The sequence below is a fragment of the Urocitellus parryii genome, chromosome 14 (assembly GCF_045843805.1).
Source record: "Urocitellus parryii isolate mUroPar1 chromosome 14, mUroPar1.hap1, whole genome shotgun sequence".
Taxonomy (NCBI): domain Eukaryota; kingdom Metazoa; phylum Chordata; class Mammalia; order Rodentia; family Sciuridae; genus Urocitellus; species Urocitellus parryii.
This window is the reverse complement of record NC_135544.1, coordinates 59,248,457-59,275,016: the sequence shown is the minus strand read 5'-3', so window position 1 is coordinate 59,275,016 and position 26,560 is coordinate 59,248,457. Positions and strand designations below refer to the sequence as shown.

The window sequence follows — 26,560 nt, the reverse complement described above, 5'->3', positions numbered from 1 at the left end:
TTCTGAAACACTCACTCACTCATCTGCTACCAATCCCATTTCAACATTAGATTTTCTCCTTGTGTTCCTGTGACACTTTGGTCTTCCTCTGATGGCATTTATCAGCCTCTGGCATGTTATAGCTGGCTGCACTTCTTTCTGTTTTCCCTCCTGGCCAGGGACCTCTTCCATGGGAGATATTTTGCTTTCTTCATATGCTTCCCAATACCCCTTACATGGAGACTCCTATGTACCACATTTCAATAATGGATGTGAAATTTAATTAGTTAAAAAATATCAGGGTCAGCTGCACTGCACTTGTTTATCTAATGTAAGTAGTTGCTTAAAAGTTCAGGGCTGGGTGCCAGCCATGTCACACTAATGCATATATATCCATACATTGCATAATAATAGAATTGGGTATTATGCAAAATTGCCACTTGTAAGCATACGGGGGTGGGGGGGGTTGATCTCTAGAGGAAGAAGCACACAAGATGAGCTCAGTGCTACCCTGACTTTCTCCCTAGGAGCGTTTTCCAGCTGTGTGCAGGGAAGGGGAATCCGAGCAGAAAGCATACTCTGGGTGGAGGAAACAGAGGCTGCTACTCAGGGATACGGAGATGGATGGAACTTTCGAGCCAAGGTGAGGAGAGGAGGAGGCTGTGCGGGGAAGTCCCAGCAATCTTCAGAAAGGTGCCCTTGAACCTCATCAAATATTTAGCTGTAGAAGCACAGGGTAGGTGCCTGCAAGGCGATCCTGTTGAGGCCCCGGTTTTAGGCTTTGCCACTGCTTCTGGGGCAGCCTGCTTCTAAGATGTGCTTATCCGGGGTGTCAGCCGAGCCCAGATTATGTGACAAGGTTTCCAGTCTAGCTTGTTCCACCTTCAATACGTCCTCATATGTGTGACCTCTGGGATCTCTCTTAAGACAGGGAGAATAAGTGCAGATTTTGGATTATTAGCCAATAGATCCAATAATGTGGATGAAACGGACAAATTCTTTGAAATATGCAAATTTTCAAAATTGATTTAAGAAGACAGTGGACACTTGAATCAATCAATTTATATAGAGATTCAAATGATTTAGAATTGACATGCAATTTGGAAAAGAACAAAGTGGGAGAAGGTATGTTCTCCGACTTTGTGATTTAATAAAAGGTACAGTCATCAAAGAAATATTGCAATAATGTAAGGACAGACTGATGAATGAATAGAAGAGATGAGGCTCCAGAAACAGACCACACATGTGAGTGAGTTGATTTTTCAGCAAAGGTACAAAAGAGTTAGATGGGGGAAAGGAAAGTCTTTCCAACAAACGGTGTGAGAATAATTGAATACCCACACATAAAGGATGACCCCTGAGTTGTGCCTGGTGTCTTACATCAAAAATTAATTTGGTATATATTATTAACATATAAAGTTTGGATTATAAAGCTGTTAGAGGAGAATAGAAAAATTCTCTTGTGATTTTAGAGTAGGGAAATACAGGACTTAGAAAGTAATAAACATAGAAATGCGTAAATAAATTTCACCAAAATTAAAACTTCTGCTCATCAGAAGATGGTATTAAGGAAGTGAATGGACAAAATAATCTGTGAGACAATAGAGACCATATAAATATCAAAAAAGGACTTGTATCCAGAATGTCTGCAGAGATATCACATCTCAGTCACAAAAAAATCCAGTTCAAGGAACAGGTAGAAGACTTGAATAGACATTTGAAATAGGAAGATAAACAAATGACCTTAAGTACACCAAAACGATGCTCAGCTTCTGAGTTTGTTAGCTTTATGATACTGCAGCAAAACCTGAGAAAATATCTAATTAACTAAAAAGGAGGAAGGTTTATTTTGGCTCACAGTTTTGGAGGTTTCAGGCAATGACCTACTGGCTGCTCCATTGCTTTGGGCCTGTGGCGGCACAGTATATATGTCCTAGAGGAGGCTTGTGGTGGATGGGGCCCACTTACAAGGTGGGGATAAGAAAAGTGGAGAGAGGAGGAGACCAGTGTCCCTTGATTCCCTTGAAGACACAATGATCTAAAGTCTCCCAGGAGGCCCCACCTTTTAAAGGTTCCCACCCTCTTCCAAAAGCATCAAGCTGGGACCAAGCCTTTAACACAGGGGACACTTAACACCAAACCACAGCAGCACCATTAGTGCTCAGGACTATGGGGACTAATGCACAGTAAGACACTCCTGTAAGCCCACGACGTCACGTTGCAGAAGAACGCTTTGTGAATTTCTCAAACAGTTAGACATATACCTATTGTAAGACCCAGCTGGTTTCCCCCTCAATACTTTCCCAAGAGAAATGAAAACACATCCACACAAAGACGTGTCTATGAGCGTTCACAGGAACAGTCTTCGTACCCGTCCCCAAATGGAAATGGTCCAAATGTTCACGAAAGGTGAACACATTCAAAATTATCATATGCATGTTACACTCTGGGAAAAAAGAGGACGATTTATTCATGTGTACCACATGGACAAGTCCCCAGATCATTAGGGGGAACAAAAGAAAGGGGGTAAAGAAGAGGCCACAGCGCACAGCCCGCTTTGGGCGTGATTCTGGAAGTCAGAAAAGCCACAATGCAGCCACAGAAAACAGATCAGTGTTTGGGGACAGAAGGCCACAATCCGTGGGTTCCCTGGGCCTCAGAGTTGTGTTCTGAATCACTGTAACTGATACCAGTTTGCTTAATGAACAAATGATCCCATTAAGTGGAAAACCTCTAAACCGGAGGTTTGGGGTCTAGTTCCATAATGCACTGACCATCTCTGGGTCTCGTTGGCAGAACTCCTGGGGCTCCGGAGGATGGCTGTGGTAGAGATCAGGGACATGACGTGTGAAAAGAACTGCAATGACAAGATCTGATAGAAATTTAATTTATTCTTATGGCTTGATATTAACAACGAGCGAGAAGCCATGACATTGGAATTTCATAGCTCACCAGTGAGGCAGCCACGACTTTGTGTTGAAATTGGCTTTGTAGACGCACACACACACACACACACACACACTACTCATGTTCCATCAATGTTGGTTCTACAAGTTTGGGCAAGGGCATGAAATTTCTTTCCTAATGCTACTGGTGATCCAAATGCTCATTCTAGGCTAGGAATCCAGTCCTAAAAGATCAGTTAGATGGTTTCTCATTGTGATTGCCCAACTAATTTTTCCATTTACAGTCATCTTTCTGGTTTGCTTCGGGTGGTCTCAATTTATGGTGGTCATCTTGGCATAATTATTAATAGTCCTTTCTTTGTTCTTCAGAGTGTCATGGGCTGGACAATAAATTAACACCGAATTCATATTTACTGAATAGAATCAACGAGGTGAGAATTATATCCACTCTAAAGATAAGACAAATCACCTCTGGATTGGGTTATCACATTGCTGTAGAGGATTTGGAAGACCAAAATTCTAAGTAAAGCAAGACTTGGCACTTCTTGCATGGTCACTGTGTGGCTAGAGTTCTATACTGCTGTCCATATATTATCTCATTTAATTTTTCAAAAGTGTTAGGAGGCTACTAACACCTCTATGCTATTGCAGCTTGGGAAACAGGCCAAGAGGCTAAGAAACCTGTGGAGGCCATGCAACTAGTAAGGCAAAGTGGACGTGACCTCCCACACCTGAGTTCCCCTCCTCTGCACCCAGTGCCTTACCATGGTCACCATGTCCTCACTGTTGGGAGAACAACCTGGAAACTCCATCTAAAGATTGTCTTCCTCTGACGCAAGAGAGACCATGCCTCTCGTGTTCTGTTCCACCCCACCTCTGCTCCCCCCCACTCCAACAAGGCCCCCTGCGGGGAACTGTCCCTGCCCTGTTCACTGCCCTGGCTGTGTGTCACTGTCATTCATCCTGCTGACTGTGTGCGTGGAGATCGTCCCCCTCCAGCCTTCGGGCTAGGTGGAATGACCCCAGAAACGGTGGAATCCCCAAGACTTTTGCTTTTCTAGTGGAAAGCTGCCTTCTGTTTGCTCTTGCCTCATGGTTATGAGACAACGTGGGAGCGACAGCCCCTTGTCCGGTTCACATTGGTTGTAGGTGGGAAAAAGAGCACGATTCCAGTTTTCTGTGACTTCTGGCTCAGTTTTAAGGGAATGCCATGCCGTGCCAGAGCCTGATAAAAACAGGAAGTCTCTGGTGTCCCGGCTCCTCTCCAGATGGCCGATGGGAACCCAGATAGGAACTCTTCACCAAGAAGGGTCCCCAGGAATGAGTGGGGAGACGTCATGCCTCACCCGGGGTCAGACAGGAAATGGGATGATTGACAGCAGAGCCCTGGCAGTCGCAGGGCCCCGCGCCTCTTTACCCAGGCTTCGTTAAGAGTTCCGTGGTGACGTGACGCGGCCACATGCCTAAAGGATGGAACAGGAGCCCAAGGGCCTTGGTCCCTGCAGGAAGTGGCCTGAGGGAAAGTCTTGGAAAAGGAGAAATACCAGTCAAAAGTCTTCAGGAAGCACAGCGGCATCCCAGACTGTTTGAGGAGGTCATCCAAGAAACAGAAGAGAGGCCACCTTGCTACCAGAGTGCCGGCAGGGGCAGTGTCTGGGGGCCACAGCAGAAGAGGAGGGTTGGAGGGCCCGCTGACGGAGGCAGCCTGGCTTGCTCTGGCTGTGGTGGCACTGCCCAGGTCACATGGGGGAGAACGCTGCAGAGACGCGGGGCCTCCCCCAATTCCAGAGAACCTTGGCTTATCGAGGTTCTGTGACGGAGCCAGAGCCTGGCAGTACTTTCCACTGCAAGTAAGTCCTTGTCCCCGGGGTGGTCACACACCCAAGCCCTTCCCATGAAGCGTCGTCTCCTAAGGATGGGCTTGGCCTTGGGGTGCCTCTCAGCACTCCACGTCTCCCCTTCTTTATCCACTTCAGGAATGGTGCAGGGTCCAGAATGAAGGAGGACCTGGAGGCACACAGGTGGCACACAGGTGGCACAGATACCAGTCAAGGAAATCAAGAAATACAAGGGCGAGCACCGTGGAGCTGGGAAGAGCGGTGTCACTCTGCTTCCGTCTGACCAGAACGGAGGGAGCCCCCTGGTGAATTTGACTACAGTGATGTCACCTGAGAAGCTGTTCCGGAAGGAACACATTTAGAATGTTCCAGAAAAGACAGTAGAGGGATTGAGGAGGATTGGGGGAGAGAAAGAGAGGAGAGAGAGAGAGAGAGAGAGAGAGAGAGAGAGAGAGAGAGAGCGCCAAAGGGGCAGGCCTGAGTGGCTTCTGTCCGGGAGGTCCTGCCCCTCCTCCTCTCCCAGGTGTGAGCCTCAGGAGATGCACCTCCCGCCCGCCCCTGCTCCCCTCTGGAGACAGAGCCAAGCTCTCCAGTCAGGAGCTAAGCACTGTGCACTTCCTTATCCTCCTCAGCTCACATTTTGAGTCACCAGCACATGGACCTGGTTTAAAGACCCACAGATGAATGGATGAAGAAAATGGGAATGTGTGCAGTGGAGCTCCGCTCAGCCACGAAGGAGAAGGAAGTGACGGCCCTCGCTGGTAAGTGGACGGAACCGGGGACCGGCGTGCTGAGTGAGATGAGCCAGACCCTGAAAGCCAGGGATCAAATGTTCTCTCTCATGGGTGGAAGCCAGAGCAAAGTAAAGGGGGGAAAGTGGGGAATCCCGTGAAAATAGAAGGGAGATCAGTGGAGCAGAGGAAGAGACGGGGAGGGAGGAAGGGCAGGAAACTACAGAATGAAATGGACCAACTTACGCTGTGCACAGATCTGCACAGACCATAGTGAGTTTCACCTTGTGGGTCTCTACAAAGCATCAATCAAAAAAATAGATAAATGGAAGACCAGTAGAGGAAGGGGAATGGGGGGAGTGATGGGAGAGGACCAGAGGAAGGGAAGCAAACTGTATTCTAAGCTTGTATGATTATGTCAGAATGAACCTCAATAGTATGCACAACTAATGCTTTAATAAAAACAATTAGAACCATGTAACCACACGTACTCTGAGATGTTTTACGCTTGACTCCATCTCTCTGGTTCCTCTCCAATTCCTACAGGTAATCTCACTTTTAGTTTCTTGTTGATACTTCCACTGATTTATTTTATAGAAATACAAGAGTATAAGAAGTGGAATGTTTACGCATTCTCACTTGCTTACATTTCCAATGCAAAAGCAACATCTGGATATGATCTACATCTTGCTTTTTTTTTTTTTTTTCCACTAATGCAGCCTGGCCTTTTTCCCCCCAGCAATATATAAAGATCTTCAACCTTGCTGGTGGTTAGCATAGTTTCCTCTTGTGTGCACTTAGCATAGTTCATTTAACCAGCCCCAACTGCTGCATAACTAGGTTACTCCCTGTTTTTCCGGTTATATGCCCTGTGGAAATGAAAAACTAGTAATTCTGAGGAGTTTTTGAACTTGGCTTTTAAATGTATTTGCTGTTGCCTTTTTGTCCTTAGTGGCTCGGCTGCTCTTGGGACCTCACTGGTCACTTCTGTGTGCCCAAGCCCTCTTGCTGGCTTCTCTCCTGCCCTGCTTCTAGCTGCCTGCCTGGTGTCACGAATCTGTCCTCTTGCAACATCCCAGCTGTCCCTAAAAGTGACACCCCTTTTCCTTCCTGTTCTCCTCTGCTTTTTGTTCTTGCCTGATAAAAAGATGCACACCTAGAGGTCCGGCTTGCTCTCCTACCCACTAAGACGACAGACTCCAGCCTGTCATTTTTTTCCCTTCATTGACCTTTACCTCCATGGGGCGACATGGTTTTAACGGCATTTTAGCATGTGTCTTTCTTTTTATTAGTATTGTCACTCTGGCTAATTCACACCTGCACATTTTTAAAAACAGCAAATTATTTATCTGTTTTTACCTTCCACTTACTTGGTCTCTATAACCAAGAAAGCTCTGGGCACAAAAGCCCATGGACTTTGGTGGGTCATTTTTCTGACATCAGGGTTATCCCAGTGTGAATGAAGAAAGTTTATGTTGCTCTTTGCAATCTGACATGGATACCTTCCTGCTGTTGTTGAGCACCTCTCTATTCTCTCCTGAGCTCCTGCCTGACACGGAGCACAAGGCACATGCCCATGAGACAATGCTGGGTTGGTCTCTGTGTTGTAATTCCAACGGGCATTTCCAATCTTACCACTCCCTCAAATGAATTTTACGCCAAAGCCAATTTGGACTACTGTTCTAATATGCCTTTCAGCTTTCATGATGTGTGTTATGCCATTCTCTCTGCCAAAGTATTTTCCCTCTTCCTCTTAAGCCACTCTGGCCCCAAACTGGAATCCCACCATCTCCAGGCCCAGCACCTCTGAGAAGTGCTTGATATCTGATCATCCTGAAATCACCGAGGTCCCAAAGAAGGTACTCCCTCCATGGAGGAACGGAACCAGAATCCTCAGCTTCCATGAGCCTCAACACAGTCTTCTAGGAGACTCAACGTGGGGAACCACCCTTTCTATGGGCCAGTGAGCCATGCCATCCTGCCCAAGGAGGTCACAACCCACAGAAAAACAGATACCATCGCAATTTATAAAAGCACAAGATCACATACGCTTTGGTAGAGTATACAGATAGACAGTGCACATCTACTCAATTAAATAAACGTGTATCAAGCTGATCCTCCTGTTATACCCTGGGCAATGTGCTCTAGGTGGAATGGTCTCTTCCCTTGAAGCAGGGGTAGGGGGACTATAAGAGTGCCATGGCCACTGGTTTAGTCTCAAAAATGCAAAACAATACCATCTGCTCCCAGGAAGACAGCAGCGACAATCTTGGACGTTGCCTACCTCTCTAAATGGCTTGCTGTGTAATTTTGGCACAGCCCCTCAAGCAATTTAGGCCTTAGATCCCTAGATTGTTAATGGATTATATTATTATGCCCTGTTCTTTCTCTCCGCTTGCAGCATTTCTCACAGTGGAACTCTGCCTCCAAGAGGAAGGTCTTCCCTTGAAAACTGGCTGCCCAGGACTTCCTGCCCTGCCCTTAAGGGAGCTCCTCGGCTTCCACAAGTCTTTCTCACTAACCAATAGTTCCTTAATAGACTCCAAGGTCAAAGCAGTGATGCCAAGATCTTGACCAGCTGTGAACATCACAAGGACCAGAGCAATTTTTACAAAAGGATCGCCATGCAAGCTCTGGGAATCCAGGCAGATTCCACTTTGGGTTGATTTCATGCTGCATTTCTGAATTCCCACTGCAGTGTCTACTGAGCACAGTCATGATTGTAGGGTTTTTCCCTTGCTCCATCTACGGAGCTGGTGACAGGCAACAAGCCCAACACAGCTGTTCTGTTTCACCCGGGAGAGAGACTGCACGTGGATCCTGAATGGAACCATCTGCTGGAACCTTCCAGCAGTGTGCTAAGAAATGAGATGGTGGTGGTGGTGGTGGTGGTGGTGGTGGGGCATTTCCAAGAAGCTCAGTTAAAGGTAATGGATTACTTATGTAATAATCTGAAACAACCCAAATAAGAAGGGAACTCTGAATAACTTCCCACTACTATGTTACTCTGGTGAGGTAACTCTAAATGTTCTAGCTTCAAGATACACAGTGACTTTGCTTATAGAAAATTAACTAGTTGTTCATGAAATGACAGAGAGGCTTTAGAAGAAACCAGAGCCATTTCCAGCCCTCTCAGGCCCACTCCTGTAGAATCCATATGGCCAATGCACCTTGGTTCCCTGGATGGCAGGTTTTGCAAGTGTTTTTGACAAGTATGTATCCTATTGGACCCCAGATAGTTCAGAAGTAAAACAAAGGGATCACATAATAATGGCATTGCTTTGCTGGAGAAGCATGCATATTTACAGGAAAAAAGGGATCTACTTTTTGATGAAGAAATTTTAGAGGTCAGTAAGGATCAGGAGGGTTTCCGAGGGAAGAGACTTTTCAGTACCAGAAAATGATGCCATAAACATTTTTCTTGTGAAGTTAGCTCTTCATACCTTGAAAAGGGGGTTTCCCTTTTAGAGCCCATTTGATTTTTAAAGCTACCAATAGCATTAGTTATACCTACGATTCCCAAGTTCTGCTGTAGTCTATCCACAAATTCTCAGTATTAATTGCAGCCATACTCATCTTGCCAACTGCTAGCTAAAGGACAGGGTGAAGGATTAAACTTGCTTAAATATTAAAACATACTAAAATTTTCCAGTTAGAGTTCAGAGCAGTGAAAGCTGCTCAGTTTCTCTGTAAAGGCACAAAGTGACAATGATTTGCTTCCTTCTGTTAGAACCCAAGTCACCAAGGAGCAGGTAAAATTATTTTAGATGACATCATGGGGCTAATCTCTTAAAGAAAAATGTTAAAAAGACAAAGCAACTAATTGACATCTTTTGTCTTTCTTTCCCCAAATCCTCCCCAAACTTTCTGCCTCATTGAGCTGCTTCTTCACAAAGAAGGGAATTCATGAAGGTCCCACCTGAAGGGAACCCTGGGGCTGAAAGGAAACTTAACTACACTGGTATCCATTCATATGTCAGACCAACTGTCATTCACCTGTCCATCATCCATCCATCCATCCAACCATGTATCAGAGTCTTGGCTTGGATCCAGGCTAGTATTTCACTCTGGGAAATGTGTGATCCTTTCCAGTGGTACGCAACTCACCCAAGCCACACAGCCAGCTCATTTGTGACAGGTAATAATGTTACCTTGGAGAGGAACCAGCAAATGAGTCTGATAAATTGGCATTCTTTTATTCTTCTCATTATTTTATTCTCCATTGCTATCAAAACGTGGCAACCACTAGGAAAAGAGGATATTGAAAGCAAAAGGCAGCTTCATCAGTAAAAGTCTTCTAAGACTCAACTCAAAACCCTGGACAAAAGGAGCATCATGTCCAGAGCTGACATTTTTTTTTTTTTTCCTCTCTGACTTGGAGCAGGAGAAAGATTTCTCTACAAGTGACATGATCCCCAAAGCAAGTCCAGTTGAGCCTCAGATTAGAGCCCACAGATGTGCTTTGTTTGGCCGATACAACATTTTAAAAACAATAAATTACTTGCCAAATTTTAAAATTAGACTATAACAAAAAATCTGAATCTGGCCAATCCTAACAAAAAGAGGGTGCTGAATGATTATCATGAACTTGTTTCTTTGCTTTAGAAAGCATTTTTAAAGATTGCTCTCTCTTATGGTGCAAAAACAAACAAATAAAAAACACTTCCTGATCAAGTGATTCCTTTCTGTTAAATACTCTAAATTTAAATTTAATAATTCTGTTTATAAAGTATGCATAACTCTGATTTTTTTTTTTAATTCTCTATCTGTTCATTCACATATTTCTTGTCCTTCTAGAGATGTTTAGGTTTGTGTGGTCTCAAATGATGATCATTGTTATCCTGGATGATGGGATTTGTAAGATGTTTACTTTCTCTTTATACTTTTCAGAGTTTAGATTTTTAATACTTAATTTGTATCATTTTATATAACAATTGTCCTTATCATTTAAATAGTCTTCCAAAATTAAAATACGTTCCTGTTCCTTTCTCTCTTGACTGAATTTTTAATTGACATTTCACTTCATCATTGACAAGATGAAGTGAAATCTAAATTAAGGGTGAATTTAATTTGCAGATTATAAAAAAATTTTTTAAATCTGAATTCCCTGTTGAGCAGCCTCCTTCCTTGAAATCAACCTTCTGTATTTAACACATTTTACTAATTTAGAAATACATGCATTTCATTCCTTTTATTGGTCAAAATTATCTGGACAGTTGGACCAAAGTGTCAAAGATTTCAACTATCAAATTCTCACCAATATATATCAGACCAAATTACATGGTAAAAGAGTAAAATAATACCCTTTCATGGACACTTAAAGATTACATGCAGATTTCTATTTTTGGAAATAGAGGCAACTTAGAATATTGAAAAATCTGCAACAGAACACAGGCATAATGGGTAAACTTTGATCAGCTCCTTACACATGGTAGAAACTTGCAAGATAGAAAATTCTCCAGGGATCAGCAATTAGAAGTAGTTGAAAACCAAGGTATTAAGGGAACGCTGAGCCCAAGCTGCCTTGTGGGCATCTGAGCTATGAGCTGCATGAGCCATGTTAGGACCAAAGACCAAAGATGAAGCCTTCGGCTTGGATCAGATTGGGGAGCAAAAACTGAGACCCCTGCGTGTGGGCTGGAGCCCTCCAAGGACAAGGCTTCCATGAAGAGCAACCTGGTCGGTCTCAGCCTGGGCACTGCTGTGGAAGAGGAAGGCCTCTGTGGGAATGGAACAACAGCAAAAATAAAACAGCAAAACTGGCCGAGAGGGAAGCCAAAGCGGCCCTTGAAATTTTATATGAAATACTTTCATAAGAAAAGAGCTGAAAATGAATGAGCAAAGTATCTGTTTCTATTCCCTATAAAACAGAGACTAAGGCAAGGATTCAGAGCTCACGCGTTATTGAGAGGTCCACTGGCTGAGCAGAAAGAGTTAGAAGAAAGGGAATGGGACACGAAGGCTGAGAAGTGAAGTCAAGCCCACTCGTTAGCCAGGGTCGCTGCTCTAAGCCCCTGTGAGTCGGCTGGCTGGAGGGAGGGGTGCCATTTGGTTCCCATCTGCATCTCCAGAAAGGCTAAACAGAGAGGCAGCGACTCCAGACAGAATCCCTAGAAGACACCCTTCCTCATGTCGGCCCAGTGGGGCAGCAGCCCGGCAGGAAAGACTCACGTGCCTAGGTCTGTCTTTCCTCTATTCCCACGGATGGCAGGTCTTAAGCTGCTGTGGGAGGGCCACAGCCCTGTCATCTTTAAGGACTTGGAGAAGCCCACAGAAGCTGGGAAAGGGAATGAGGAGGCGTTCAGATCTAAGGGCTGGGGACAGGCAGGATCATTGAGAACCTCGACTCCTCCCTGAGACCCAAGGTGTCATCAGAACACAGAGAACACCCACATCCTGCTCAGGGCACCTCACATCCAGCATCAAGTAAAGATTACAGTAGTTGTCTTGGTTGGTTTTGTGCTGATGTAGCTGAACACTCCTCACTGGAGTGTTTTTTATTCCACAGATTTATTTACTACAGTCTGGAGGTTGGGAAATGCAAGGCCATAAGGTCCACGCCTGGCAAAGGCCTTTGGGCCACATCACTCCACTATGCACAGAAGGAGATGGCAAGAGCAGAGATCCACAGTCTCAGGTGCATTGATCACGGCATTAACCCTCTCGCCAGGTGGATCCTCCAGCCCTAAACTCCTTCCATTAGGCCCCAGAAAAACTTGGATTAGAAGTAAGATAGAAAGACTCAACTCTCTAAATATCAAGGCATTTTAAAGCTTTCACGAAATAATCCAGGGCACAATAAGAAAGCAAACATCCTGATTTTAAAATAGATCACTACAAACACACAGATGGAAAATAAATTGCATTGTTTGTAATAATCCCCAAAGGAGGAAACAACATTTATGTTCGTTGCCTGTCAAACAGATAGACAAACCGTGTTCTAGTCCTATAGAGGGTGAGGACCTGCCGCAATGAAAAGTCTCATTTCATTGCTGGTGGGGATGCTAAATTGGCACTGCCCCCCTGGAAGACAGCTTGGTGATTTTGTACAAAATAACACACTCTGACCACACTCTATCCAGCATTTGTGCTCCTTGTTGTTTATTCAGAGGAGAGGAATAGTTATGTTCACACAAAAACCTGCACATGAATATTTTTAGCAGCTTTATTCATAATTGCCCAAACCTGGAAGCAAACAAGATGTCCTTCAGTGTGTGACTTGATAAATATTAAACTGTGTTACATTCAGGCAATGGAATGCTATTCAGTGCTAAAAAGAAGTGAGATAAGTGGTCAGGAAGAGACACGGAGGAATCTTAAATGCATATTACTAAGGAACAGAGTCCAACCTCAGAAGGCTAAATAAGGTAGGATTCCAGCTATACAACATTCTGGAATAGAGAACACCAAGGAGACTGTGGAAAGATGAATAGTTGCCTGTGGTTAGTGAGGAGGGAGGGATGAATAGTTGGAACATAGAATTTTACAGGCAGTGAATCTTCTCTGTATGACACTATAGTGGTGGGTCCTTGTCATAAGCTTGGTCTAAACCCATGGAATGTCCAACAGCAACGTAAAACCACATATAAACTGTGGACTTTGCTGGCAATGAGGTACCAAGATAGGCTCATCAGTTGTAAGGAGTATACCTCTCTGGTAGAGGATGTTGATAATGAGGAAAAGTATGGATATACCTGCACATGCACTGGCCCGAGGTGTCTTTGTACTTTCCGCTTAATTTTCTCATGGACATAAAATATTTTAAAATAATCCACAAAATAATATAAAAGATATGAAAAACCTGATGTTATATCGACTTAGGAATAGATACATAGATCAAGAGTAAAGACTACAGACCCCAGAAACAGTTCCATGTTTGGAATATTAATGTATGACAGAAGTTCCACTACAGATTAATGGGGAAAGAAATGCACCTTAGTAGGTGGTCCTGGTAAACTTGTTACCTGAATGGATGGAAGGTGAATTGACTTCCAATTTCATGTAGTACATAAGAATAAATTCCAGGCAGCCCCAGTATCTTGTTTTATACTAATTCATGAAAAAAAAAATTAGTGAATTCCAAAGCCAGTGTGCTAACTGGAAGAGGATCCAAAAGGGTAGATGATGATAATTCCATTTATGATATTCTTGCAATAGCAACACTGTACAGGAGGAAAGTGGATCAGTGGTTGCCAGAGATGGTGGGTGAGGAGATGGGTTAACTTTAGTGGTACATGAAGGAAGTGAGAGTGATGGAGTTTTCTATACCTCTTTGGTGGCAGGGTTACATGACTGTATGTATATGTTTGTCAAAATTTATAGAGCTGAATAACAAAAAGAATAAACCTTACTGTAAATAAATTATACTTCAATAACATGCCCAAAGGGAACTTGTTATTATAATAAAAACCTACCTTTATTAATCTCTTACCATGTGCCAAGCATTGGGTTAGCATGTCTATTCTGTTATTTAATTTTTCACAATTATCTTTTGAAATAGCTATTAGAATTATTTAAGTAATAAAGGTTAGGAAAGACGATCAATTTGCTCATCTGTTTTATTCTAAAAAGTTGCTTAAGTTCTTCAGAAAAATCTTAAATGTAATTATGGAGTATTATCAATAAGGTAGTGGAACAGGAGTATTAATTTCTCACCTCACTCCCACAGAATCACCAGTTATAACATCACCCACAGAAGAAAGTAGCTTTGCGGGAGCTTGGGAGTCCAATAGGAGAGGTCCTGCTACCCTGTTCCTATTGGAGCAAAAAAAAAAAAAAAAAAAAAAAAAAAAAAAAAAAATCTGGGAATAGAAACACTGCAGAGGGTAAGAAGAGCAGTGTCACTTTACCTATGTCAGCTCAGTGTCGAGAAAGACCCCTTCGGCCTGTGCTTTCTGCAGTGGAGGAAAGCGACTGTGTAATGAGTAGCTGGCGTCCCCAGCCCTGCAGGACACTGCCCTAGGGACTACTCTTCACCCAACCTGAACACTGCAGGGACCAGCACAGCTGAACAATCTGGTGGCAGCTAGGAGCAGAGAAAAAGGGCAGGGACTCACAGCAACTGGAGTCAAGAATTGAACAAAGGATCATAGTTTCTACTGACTGTCTTGTGACCTTCACCAGGAGACCTATTAACAATCTCACTGGACACATCGCCGGTTTTCCTCCCCACTACCAATCTGAACCCTGCCAGTCTGTGTGCTCCTTCCCCTCATAGTTGGTGGCCATGCACAGACAGTGCTTGCAGGCCTTGTGGATTGTGCAGGAGCTAATCTGACAGCTGGCTCAACTCAGCAGGACCCAGAGAAAGGAACTCAACCTTCCACACCCCAGGGCACTGCCCTAGGGAAAAAAAAAAAAAAAGTCAAAGACAAAAAGAATTTTAAAAGCAGGAAGAGAAAAGCGCCTCTTTACATGCTAGGGGAATCCCATAAGGCTCTCAGCATATTTCTCAGCATAAACCTTGCAGGTCAGGAGAAGAGTGAGATGATTGATTAAAAGTGCTGAAAGTAAACAAATAAGCAAGCAAACAAGCAATAACAAAAACCAACTGCCAAACAAGAACAGAGAATTTCCCAGGCAAACCTAAGTTGTAGGAGTTTAGCACCGGGCTTACCTTACAAGAAATGCTAAGGGAGTTCTTCAGGACACTAATTAGTTACAGGAAAACATATGGAAGTGCAGACCTCTCTTGTAAGTACGGGTATTGTCAAATTCAGAATACTGTTTTGAGATATTATGGAGTAATGAAAAAGAGAGCAAGGGTGACTGTATACTTTTTATACCAGTCAAAATAGACTTTCTCTGGAGATTCATTTAGAGAATACATCAATATTGCTTTATATTGCTTATAGCAATGTATCACATTTGCTTCACTATTCATTCACTCAAGAATATCTGAGTACTTTCTGGTTTCAGGATATTAGAAATAAAGTTGCTGTAAATATTCCTGTATAGGTTTTTGTATGAAGATAAATTTTCACTTCTCTGGGATATATGCCCAGGAGTGTAATTACTGTTGTATGGCAGGTTTTTAAGAAATTGCCAAACTTTTGCAAGGCGCCTGTACCATTTTACACTGCCAACAAGTGATTCAGTTTTTCTGCATCCTCCCCAGCATTTGGTTTGTCACTATTTTTTATTTTAACCTTCTACTAGTTGTGCAATGATATCTAATTGTGGTTTTAATTTGCACTTTCCTAAACGCTAATGATGCTGAACATATTTTTCTGTGCTTATTTGCCATCTGTTTATCCTCTTCAGTGAAATGGTTGTGCATGTCTTTTGGTCCTGTTCTAATTGGCTTGTTTTGATTTTTTAATATTGAATTTTGAGTTTTATAGACATTCTAGCAACAGTCCTCTAACGGATATATGACTTGCAAATATTTTCTTCCAGTCAGTAGCTTACTTTCCATCTTGTTCAGTAGGGTCTTTTGAAGAGCAAAAAAAAATTGTTTTTCATTTCCATAAAGCCCACTGTATTAATTTTTCTTTTGTGAATAGTAGTTTGGTATCAGTTCTTGCTTAGCCCTGGATACCAAAGGTTTTTCTCTTTTTCTTTTAAAACAAGAGCTTTGTGGTTGTGTGCTTTGAATTTAAATCTGTGATCTATTGCAAGTTAATTTTTGGGTAAGGCATGAGGTTTAGATGAAGGTTCAGTTTCTTATGGATGCTCAATTGGTCTTGTACCATTTGTTGAAAAAAATTATCTTTCCTTCAATGAGTTGCTTTTGCACCTTGTGTCAAAAATCAGCTGCGCATATTTGTTTGGGTCTATTTCTGGGTTTCTATTTGTTCCATCCAGCTGTGTGTCTAGCCTGTCAGTCCTCAAGTCTTGATTGCTATCACTGTTTAATCAGTCTTGGAATTCAGTAACGATCCTCCTTATTTAAGCTTCTTTCCCAAATTGTTTCAGCTATTCTACTTCCTTTGCCTTCCCATATAAATTTTAGAACAGTCATATAATCTATAAGTATAAAAATACTGCTAGGATTTTGATAGGGATTGTTATACTACATTTCAATTTGGGGAGAACTAACATCTTTCCTATGTTGTGCCCATGAACACAATGTGTCTCTCCATTTATTTAGATCTTTGATTTCTGTCATCAACATCTTGGAGTGCTCAGTCTACAAATTCTGTACAAATATTATTAGATTGATTCCTGTTTCATTTGAGAGCAATTGTTAGTGGTATTACATTCAAAATTCAAAAAAATCCATAAATATAGAATTTGATTGCTTGGTTTAACTTGTGTCCTGAGGGCTTGCCAAATGCACCAGTTCTAGAAGTTTTTAAATATGTGTGTGTGTGTGTGTGTGTATATATATATTATATAATATATAAGTATATATAAAAATATAAATATATATAATTTATATATAAATTACATATAATTTATAAATGTACAAATACATATATAATATATATATATTCATTCCTTGGAATTTTCAACATATATTTTATATAAAATAACACTTTTATTTCTTCCTTTCTGATGTGTTTGTCTTTTCTTTTTCTCCCCTCACCTTACTGTATTGTCTAAAACTCCAAACAATATGTTAAATAAAGGTAGTGAGATTACATGGCTTGCTTTGTTGATGATACCAGGGAAAAGCATTTGTTCCTTCACCATTACATGTAACAGTCTGTAGTTTATTGTAGATGTTCTGTATCAAGTTTGAGAAATTCCCCAACTATTCCTAGTTTCTGAGAGTTTTCATGACTGTTGAATTTTGTCAAATGATTTTCTACATCAGTTGATACAATCATGTGATTTTACTTCTTTAGTTCATGATGAATCACACCGATTTTCAAATATTAAACAAGACTTGAATCCTTGAAATGAATCCTTTTGGAAATGATAAATCTTTTTATGTATAGCTGAATTCTATTTGCTATTATTTTGTTAAGGATTTTTGCACTAAATTTATGTGGTAATATTACACAGTTATCTTTGTTTTTTTAGCCACCTTTGATTATAGTGTCAGTATAACACAAGTGACAGAATAAATTAGAAGGTATTCTATCTACTAATTTCTTAAAGATTATAGAATGGAATTGTGGTTAATCCTTCTTTTGATTGAATGCTTCAGTAAAACCATCTGTGCTCAGAGATTTTTTTTTTTGGCTGATTTTAAGTTATGAATTCAAGTTTCTTAAAAGTTGGTTATAGAGTTATTTAAATTACCTATTTGAGTGAGTTGTGGTAGTTAGCACTTTCCAAGACATTAGTCCATTTCATTTATTAAACCGATGTGTGTAGAGTTGCTTGTAGTATTCCTTTGCCTTTTGATATCTGCAGTATGTCATAATAGCCTATCCTATTCCTGATGTTTGAAATTTATGTCTTCTCTCTTTCTCTGAGATTTGCTAGATATTTGTCAATTTTACTGATCTTTTAAAAGAACCAGTCCTTTCTGTCATTGATCTTCTCTTTTCAATTTTAATTATTTCTGCTTTTATTTTTTTTTCCATCTTCTTCCTTATTAACTTTGGTTTATTTTAGTTTATTTATTTGAAGCTTTTCCTTTTGGAAATGTAAGCTTTTGGTATGAAAAATTGCTACTGCTGCCTTGTTAGCTGTATTCCACAAATTTTGATATGCTGTACTTTCATTCATTTTGATAAACATTTTATTTCTATTGAGATTTCCTCAGTGTCCCATGGATTACTTAGAAATGTGTTGGTTAGTTTCAAAGTATCTGAAACTAATATTTTTTTTTCTGTTATCTGTATGTTACTAATTTCTTGTTGGATTCCATTTTGGTCAGAAGCCACATATAAAATTCTAATTTTTTAATTTTGCTTATGTGTATTTCATAATCCAAAGTGAAGTTCATGATGAAATTTATTCTATGGGGGCTTGAGAAGAGTGTATATCCTATTGTCTTTCTGTAGGAAGTTCTTTAAAAGTCAGTTAGATCTTGTCAGTTGATAGTGTGGTTGAGTTCTTCTATATGTTTCCTGATTTGATGTGCAAACGTTGTATTAATTGTCAGGGGAGAAGGAAGTCAAAATATCAATGTATAACTATGGATTTTTCTATTTTTCCTTTCAGTTCTTTACATGCATTTAGGATCACAATGTCCTCTTGTGGATTACAATGTCCTCTTTTTACCAGAATAATTTCCATATGGTCAAGTCTATTTTATTTGATATTGATATAGTATTCTTGCTTTCTTTTCATTAATGTTTGCATGCTATATTTTCCTGTCATTTACTTTCAATTAACATACATCACTACATTTGAGATTAATTTCTTATGGATCACAATGTCTTCTTGTGGACCTTTTACCAGAATAATGGCTTATAAAGTTTTTTAATGTTTTAAAAATTCACTCTGCCAATTTCCATCTTTTAATTGATATATCTAGACCATCTACATTTATTGTAATTATTGATATGAGAGGACTTAAGTTTGTTATTTTATTTTTGTTTTCTATTTCTCTTTTGTTACTCTGTATGTTTCTCTTGCCTTCCTATGATATTTTGAATCTTTTTTCCCTAATTCCATTTTCACTGATCCACAGAATTTGTGAGTGCATCTCCTTATGTAATTTTTTTGGTGGTCGGTTATAGGTAGTACATCATACATACATAACTTATCAATATATACAGGTATTGACATTTACCTAGCTGAGTGAAGTATAAAGTATAAATTACCATTTCTTACTGTCATGTATTTATAATTTTGTCTTAAATACTTCCTCTATATACATTGAAAACAAATTAGGCAGCATTATAATTTTTGCTACAATCACCAAACATATGTCAGAGAATACTCAGGAGGGGGAAAGTCTACAGTATGTAATCAGATTCTTGCATATTTTTTTTGTTATTTCTTACTTTCTGATGCTCTGTTATCATTCTTTTTCCTGTTTGGGGAACTTCCCTTAGCTATTCTTTTGGGGTAGGTCTGCAGGTGACAGATCATCTTTGTTTGTCTTGGTCTGATAATATCTTGACTCTGCCATCCCTCAGGGACATTTTCACTGGGTGCAGAATTCTAGGTTGACAGTTCTTTTCTTTCAGAACTTGAAAAACGTGGTGTCATTTTTTCTGGCATCTTTGGTTTCTGATCAGACATCTGCTGCCACTGGGTGGCTTTCCTCATAGGCAATGCACCATTTACCTCTGGCTTGTATCAGGACTTCTTTCCTGTATCTTTAGTTTTCAGAAGTCTGACTGCGATGTGTTTGGGTGTGGGTTTCTTTGTGTTTATCCCACTTGGGATTTGCTCAGCTTCCTGAATCTGTATGTCTGTCTTTTGCCAAGTTTGGAAAAATGTCAGCCATTATTCATTGAGTGCTCTTTCAGGCCAGCCTGGTTCTTTCTTTTTTTTCCCCATAACTGTGGAGATGCAATGTTGGATATTTCATCATGGCTCTACAGGTCCCTGAAGCTGTGTTCGCTTGGTTTAGGTCTATTTTTTTCCTCTGCTGTTCGGGTTGGACCATTGCTCTTGTTCTGTCTTCCAGCTCACTAGTTCTTTCTTGTTTCCCCCATTCTGCTTACGAGTCCATCCACTGAGGGATTTTGTGTTTGCCGGCTTGTTTCAGTTGTTATATTCTGCGGTTCTAACAATTTCATTTTGTTCTTCTTGATATCTTTTGTCTTTGGACTGAGACATTGTTTTCCCTGGGACTTTTAATTTTTTCAGTTGTTTCGAGCATGTTTGTGATTGCTCATCGAAGCATCTTCCAATAGATTATTTAAGATATTTGTTAGATAATCATAACACCTTTATTATTATCTTAGTACAGTAATCTTTGGGGGGGGGCTATATTATGATTTAGATATTAGGTGTCTCCCAAAAGCTCATGTGTGGGATAATACATGAAGGTTTAGAGGTGAAATAATTGAATTATGAGAGTTTTAACCCAATCTGTGTATGAATTCCCTGATAGGGATTAACTGAGTGGAAAGGGTAAGCAGGTAGGGTGTGGCTGGAGGAGGGGGCCATTGGGGTTTATATTTTGGGCTGTTGAGCAGAGCTCGCTTCCTGGTGTGGGGTCTTGCTTCTTCCCTCCACCACACCCTTCCACCACGTTGTCCTGCCTCACCTCATGCCCTGAGGAATACAGCCGGCTGTCTATGGACTGAGACCTCTGTAACCATAAGCCTCCAAATAAACTTTTCCCCCTCTAAATTCTTGTCAGGTTTTTTGGCCTCAGAAGTAAAACAACGCTGACTACAACAGCCTAACAGGATGCCAAATGCAAGATGCCAAAATCTATGGATGCCGAAGTTCCTTAGACAGTGGGTTGTGGTATTTGCACGTAACCTATGCACATTCTCCTGTCTACTTTAAACCATTTCTGGGTTACTTATAATAGCTAATACAATATAGATACTGTATAAATCGTTGTTACCCTGCATTTGTTTTAAGAATAATGATCTCCAGAATGAAGTTTCCAGAAGCCTTTGGTGGGGCCTGGGGTAGCACCGTTGATCCCTCTTGTTCTGGGGCTTCAGCCTCTTGGATGCGCAGCTACTGGTTCCCCCAGCTCTGCAGCCTGCAGACGGCCACTGTGGACTATCCAGCTTCTGGTTGTGTAAGCCAATCTTATAAATCTTCTTTTTATAATCACATTCCTATCCATATCTTCTGTGGGTTCTGTTCCTCTAGAGAACTCGAATAATAAAATAATCAATAAAAAAACCCTCAAGAATGTTTAGGGTACAGGCCAAGAAACTCCCCTTAGCACACACCAATTGTGAACCACCATTTTTTGTTTTAGGTATAAATAGAAAAATCAATGCTAACAATAAGTGAATGAGATGTGGGAGGTGGTGTCAGGGGCAAACTGGCTGGCCAAGTATAGCCCTCGCTGCCACACACATTCGAGGTGCCTGCTTTCCACACTGTCACCTGCTGGGCTCTGACACGGGGCCTAGGTGGCTAGGGGCTGGGCACGCGCAGTGAGGCTCACTTTACATAATTCATTATCCAGATAGATCACCAACGGGGATGTGCTCAGGCATGAGAAACGGGTCCCTGGGGAGCCCTATCTCTGGTCCCTCTCAGTTGGCCAGGAGAGGTGGAGGAGTTTCATGATTTCCCTATAAAGAGTATAAATTCCCCGATAAAAAAGAACCTTCCCTCCATCCCAGAAGTGGGGGAAATGGAGTGGCCCCAGGAGCTTGAAGTCACACTGCCTGCGCTCTTGACCTATGCCACCAAGGATCTATGTGGCACCAGGAAGCTCACCTCCCTTCTTCCTATAAAGTAGGGCTTTAGGACTAGATGGCTCAAGAGCCCCACCAGGACCATAATTCCATCATAGACACCGGGACAGTTGTATGTTTTTGTGACTTCAAGGGACCAACCCCTCTCTGGTGCATGTTTATAGTTGGAGAAAAGGACCGTGGTTTAGTCAAAGCTCCACAATAAAATGAGATAGCGGCAGAAGTGGAAACCTGTTGTCCCGTGCCACACCACCCTGAGCTCGTGTGGAAGAGAGCTTTGCCTGGAACTAGAAAACTGTACCTAAAGCACCAAACTGTTCTCCTTGCCCGCCTCCTTGCTCAACCTGCTGCACCAGCCTTAGTTTGGATGTGGGAGGGAGGAGAAGAAATACAGATCAAAAGAGGTATGGAGCAAGAAGAAGGAGAGGGAGACAGGATGCCTATCATTTCCACCTGTTCAGAAGGAAAGGCACTTGGAGTCTCAAAGGAGCAGCCAGCACCCGGACAGATCATGAACAAAGCAGCAAGGACAGAGGTGACGTGGTGTGGTCCAGGCAATCAGGTATGTGAGGCAGGTAGAAGCCAGTGATGTAAGGCAGGTAGAAGCCAGTGATGGACAGCAGAACCCAGAATTAAGACCAGGGAGCTGGTCCCATCCCTGTGCTGCCCAACTGGAAATAGGGTGAGTCAACCTCTCTGAACTTCATTTTCTTATCCATGAAAATAGGGTCCTAATGCCCTCAACGTAGGGTCTTGGGGAGGATTACATGAGATAAAGTATGTAACACAGCTGTGCAAAATCAGAACCTAATAGAAGAGAAATTTCAATAGTCTGGACCAGAACCCAGTATTTCATTTCAATCAAGTGCCCCTCCAGTTTTAATATGCTGCCCCTCCCATTGCCTCCCACCACCTCCAGGGCCAGCCGCTCCCTTAAGCCCTCTAATTAGCTAAATAAAGAGTGCAGACAGGGTCTATGTGAAAAAATGATTTCTGAGCCAAGCGAAATCCCCAGGGAATCGACAAGAACCACATGGCCAATTACCATGGCATCATTTCATTTCCTCCGAGTGACTAATACCCAGAGACAGTCACTTAAACACTAATCGCAGGAGAACAGGTAGAAATCCTGTTAAATGAGCCCGTCTTTATTCCTGGAAGAAAAGGCAGAAGGCTGTCCAGTCCACCAGAGCTTGCGCCTTCGTCATGTTCAGAGCAGGGTGGCTGCCACTTCCCGTCCAGCATGGGAGTTCAGCCGCATCGGTAGCTGCTCCTAAGAAGGCACAGCACCTTCAACCCTGGATTGACCCACCACTGTGACAAGTGCCAGCCCTCCTGTCAGCATCTCATCCTTCTGAACACAAGAACTGCAGAAAACAACGGTGACACCCACACCCCTCCCTGAGTGCAGCTGGACCTTAGGGAGTAGGTCCCCAGGGCTGTGCTGGGAGGGGGCCAGGGGAGAGCTCCCTCTTCAAGGTTTTATGGGGACTCCTTCACAGGGGTTGCTGCAGAGCACGGCTCCTCATTCCCAAGCCTGTTTTCTTCTTTTCCACTGAAGCTTTCCCCTCTCTTCTCCCTTCTCTTCTCTGCCTTCAGCCAATCATTTATCAAAGAGGAACAGGTGTTCTACACAATGAGGAGGGAGGAGGAGAGAGAGGAGGAGGGAGAGGAGGAGGGAGAGGGGGAGGGAGCAGAGGAGGGAGCTGAGGAGGGAGAGGGGGAGGGAGGTGCATCCCCTACATTTCTTAAGAGATCATGCATTTCCTACCAAGTGACCATGAGTATTTCCCCTGGTCATCCTGGGCTCCCTCATCCCTTCTTGTCAAAAATTGCCCAATTCCTCCTACTTACATCCCACTTCTACCCTACGTCCCAGGTCAAAGGTCCCCTGTGCTCTTCCTTAGCCACTTCAGCCCCTCACCGAGCTCCTGCTGCTTCTGTAGAATGCACCAAAGTCGAGCTCATAATTCCTGCAAGCTGTATCTCTCATGCAGGCTAATTTGAACTTCCCACCCTGATTTTGTGGATTCTTGAGGGAGGGCGTGATCTTCCGTCTCTTGGGTATTCTGCACGGGTGTCTTGGTGCAAGACTGGGCACAAAGTCAGTGACCTATTCAACACCCGCTTAAAACAGAAAACTTCAGGTGCTGCCGGCTGAGGTTTGCCCAAGGGCAAGGGCTTCCAGAGTTCCTCCAGGTTCTGGGCACTGAGCTGGGCCCTGGCCACGCGAGGGGTGCGCTGTGGCCCCAGAGCACTCCTCTGCTCTTCCTGAGGACAGATCCGTCACCGTCACCCACCAGCTGGCAGGCGTGCCCCTGCTGGGCCAGTGCGTCCTGTCAATGCGCAGTTGAATTTCTTTCTGTGATTTCCCTCAGAACCTGTCTTTCCTCTTTCCTAAGAAAATGACGCTAGGCATGCGAGAGCCATTGACGGGCGCCACATGCGTGATCTCTTGAATCGATTTCCATTTTGTTGTTGGGTTTCTGATAAGTAGGCAGCTCTCCGTGTGCCGCTTCCAGGGACCCAGCCTCCTTCCCCTGTGGCTCTGCCACCCACAGAGACTCTGGGCTGACCCACATCAAGGAGCCAATGGCTTCCATGGTTCCAGCTGCTCTTGTCTTCATGGCCCTCTGCCACGCAGGACAGTGGGGGTTATATTTCACAACTCAGGTGGTTAAAGATGGCTAGGTTGTGTACCAGTACATTTTCCTTGACCTGAAAATTTACTTTTATTCTGATCTTCAAGAAATAAAAGTATTTCCAAAAAGCTTTAAAGCATGGTGGTCCGAAGGTGGCTGCTCATCTAACTGCGGCCATCTCCCTCTGTCCTGACCAGCCCCAGGTCCTCCTGCCAGCTCCTGCTACCTGGCTTGCCTTGCTTCTTGGGGTGTGCACATCAGCCTCCCCAGACAGACAGCCAGGTCATGGGCCCTTTGGCAGCTCCCCGGCATGTTGCCCTGCGCCTTGCCCACAGCGAGGGCTCTGTACACGCGGGTGACAAAGCTGTGCATGACTGGACAAGTTCGTGACTCACCAAACCTCAGTTTCCTCATCTTGAAAGCAGCGTGCAAGAACTGAATACCCCTCCTGGTACTTGAAGATGAGACTAGATGATTAATGCACGGAGCTTACCACAGCATCTGGCACGTGGCAAGCACTAAATAAATACTCATCTTTCTATCTTGTGACTCATGCCTGTGGAACACTTGGGTTTCTAAGAACTGCTAGAACGTTCAGGTCTCACTGCAGCCAGAACTTGTGTGGGGAAAGTGTTGAGGTTTAATGGGAATGTTTGGGAGTCAGGCAGATGTGGGCGCAAACCACAGCTTTGTCATTCACCAGCAGTGACGTTAGACACGTGGCTCATCTCTCTGGTGTAAGTCTATTCAGGGTGCCCAAGCAGACTAATAGACTGGGACCTAGTCAAAGAGCCCTCCTGCTAACTCTATCACTCTGGTGATGAGTTTCAACCTATGGATTCGGGGAAGACACATTCAGACCATAGCATGGAGACTCTGCCTTCTCATCTGTAAAATAAAATGACAAGGAACAGTTCTTCCTTGGTGAGTATTAAAAACTGCCCTGGGTGGGCCTGTCGCCAGGCTGTCTCTTTCCTGTTTTGACTTGTGTGGTGCTGAGGATGGAAGTTGGGGCCTCGTGCTTGACAGGCGAGTGTTCTCCCCTGAGCTGTGTCTCCAGCCCCAACTGTCTCCGTTCTGTTCTGCTGAGGAAGAAGATCGGTGTCTAAACAAACACCCGCTGCTGCTCCTGTGTGGTCGGCGAAGCCCCCGCTGCTCATTAGAGGCAGATTTGGTGCTAAGCTCAAGAAGGCTGCTCCCTTCCTCTGCTCCTAACCCTCTCAGTCAAAACAGCGCCTGCCTGGAAGGCGGGGCCTGGAAGTCCCCCATCAGGCCTCAACACTTGGCCCCAGTGAGCTTCTTGTCTCCAGGGCAGGCTCTGTCTGCTGGGGACAGAGGGGGATGGAAGGACATGGGGCAAAGGCTTGGGGTTCTGAAGACTGACTTTTGTTTCTGTTATTTTTTTTTTCCTGTGACACTGGCATTGCCATAAAAGGACAAAATCCTCTAGACTTCAGAGGATCACACTTCCTGCAGGATCTTCTCTACATTCAGTATTTTAATGCTCTCAAGGCTTTGTGGTCAATGATCTGAAATTCAATTGACCTGACCACTGGAAACGATCATGCCTCTGGCCATTTCAAGGGGCACTTGATAACCACTCGCAGGACATCCTGGGCAAGAGCCCAGGGCCTGATTCCAATTCTGCCCTTCCCAAATGCCAGCTCCATGAGCCAAACTGCTCAATCTTGGATGTGCTCCGTCTGTTTTGTCGTCTGAATGCTGATGGCACTTAGCATGTTCGAGGTCGTCATTGTCTGGCATACAATCATGCCTCAGAAGTGTCACATCTCAATATGGCAGAGCCACACTAGCGGAATGATGGCTGGGAAACACACAAGGGACAGTGGCGTCTCCAGCTGTCACCTGAGCAGGGATGGAACCATCCTCTACTGTGACTGGTACAGCCATGGGCAGCCTGCCTACACTGGCAGAGTCAGAGTCTGGATCAATCCTGCTTGATGCAAGATGCACAGAGACGGGGGGAATGCAGGGCTCATTAAAAAATGGGCACCAACCAGGGTGAACTCTAGTGTCTCCTGGAAGGATCTGTAACACAGAATTGCCCTGGTAAATGAGCAATCAGAAAATCAGAAAATTCCTGAGGAACTTAGTAAAAAGCGAGAGGGAGATACTGGTGCTCCTCGAGAGGCTTGCCAAGATGCCCATTTAGCCCACATTTTGAATAAAGCAGGTCATTCTAATGAAATGTTCTTTGGCTATTAAACTTGTATAAAATTTATCCATGAGAAAAAAAAATGATTAAGAAAA

The 26,560-nt window shown here is 43.1% G+C and overlaps 1 protein-coding gene across 5 annotated transcripts in view; it reads right to left on the bottom strand.

Annotated features, from left to right (window-relative positions):
* Window positions 1-26,560, bottom strand: part of Adra1a (adrenoceptor alpha 1A) — an 88,082-nt gene that overhangs the window by 28,626 nt on the left and 32,896 nt on the right. The gene's annotated exons all lie outside the window — the stretch shown is intronic.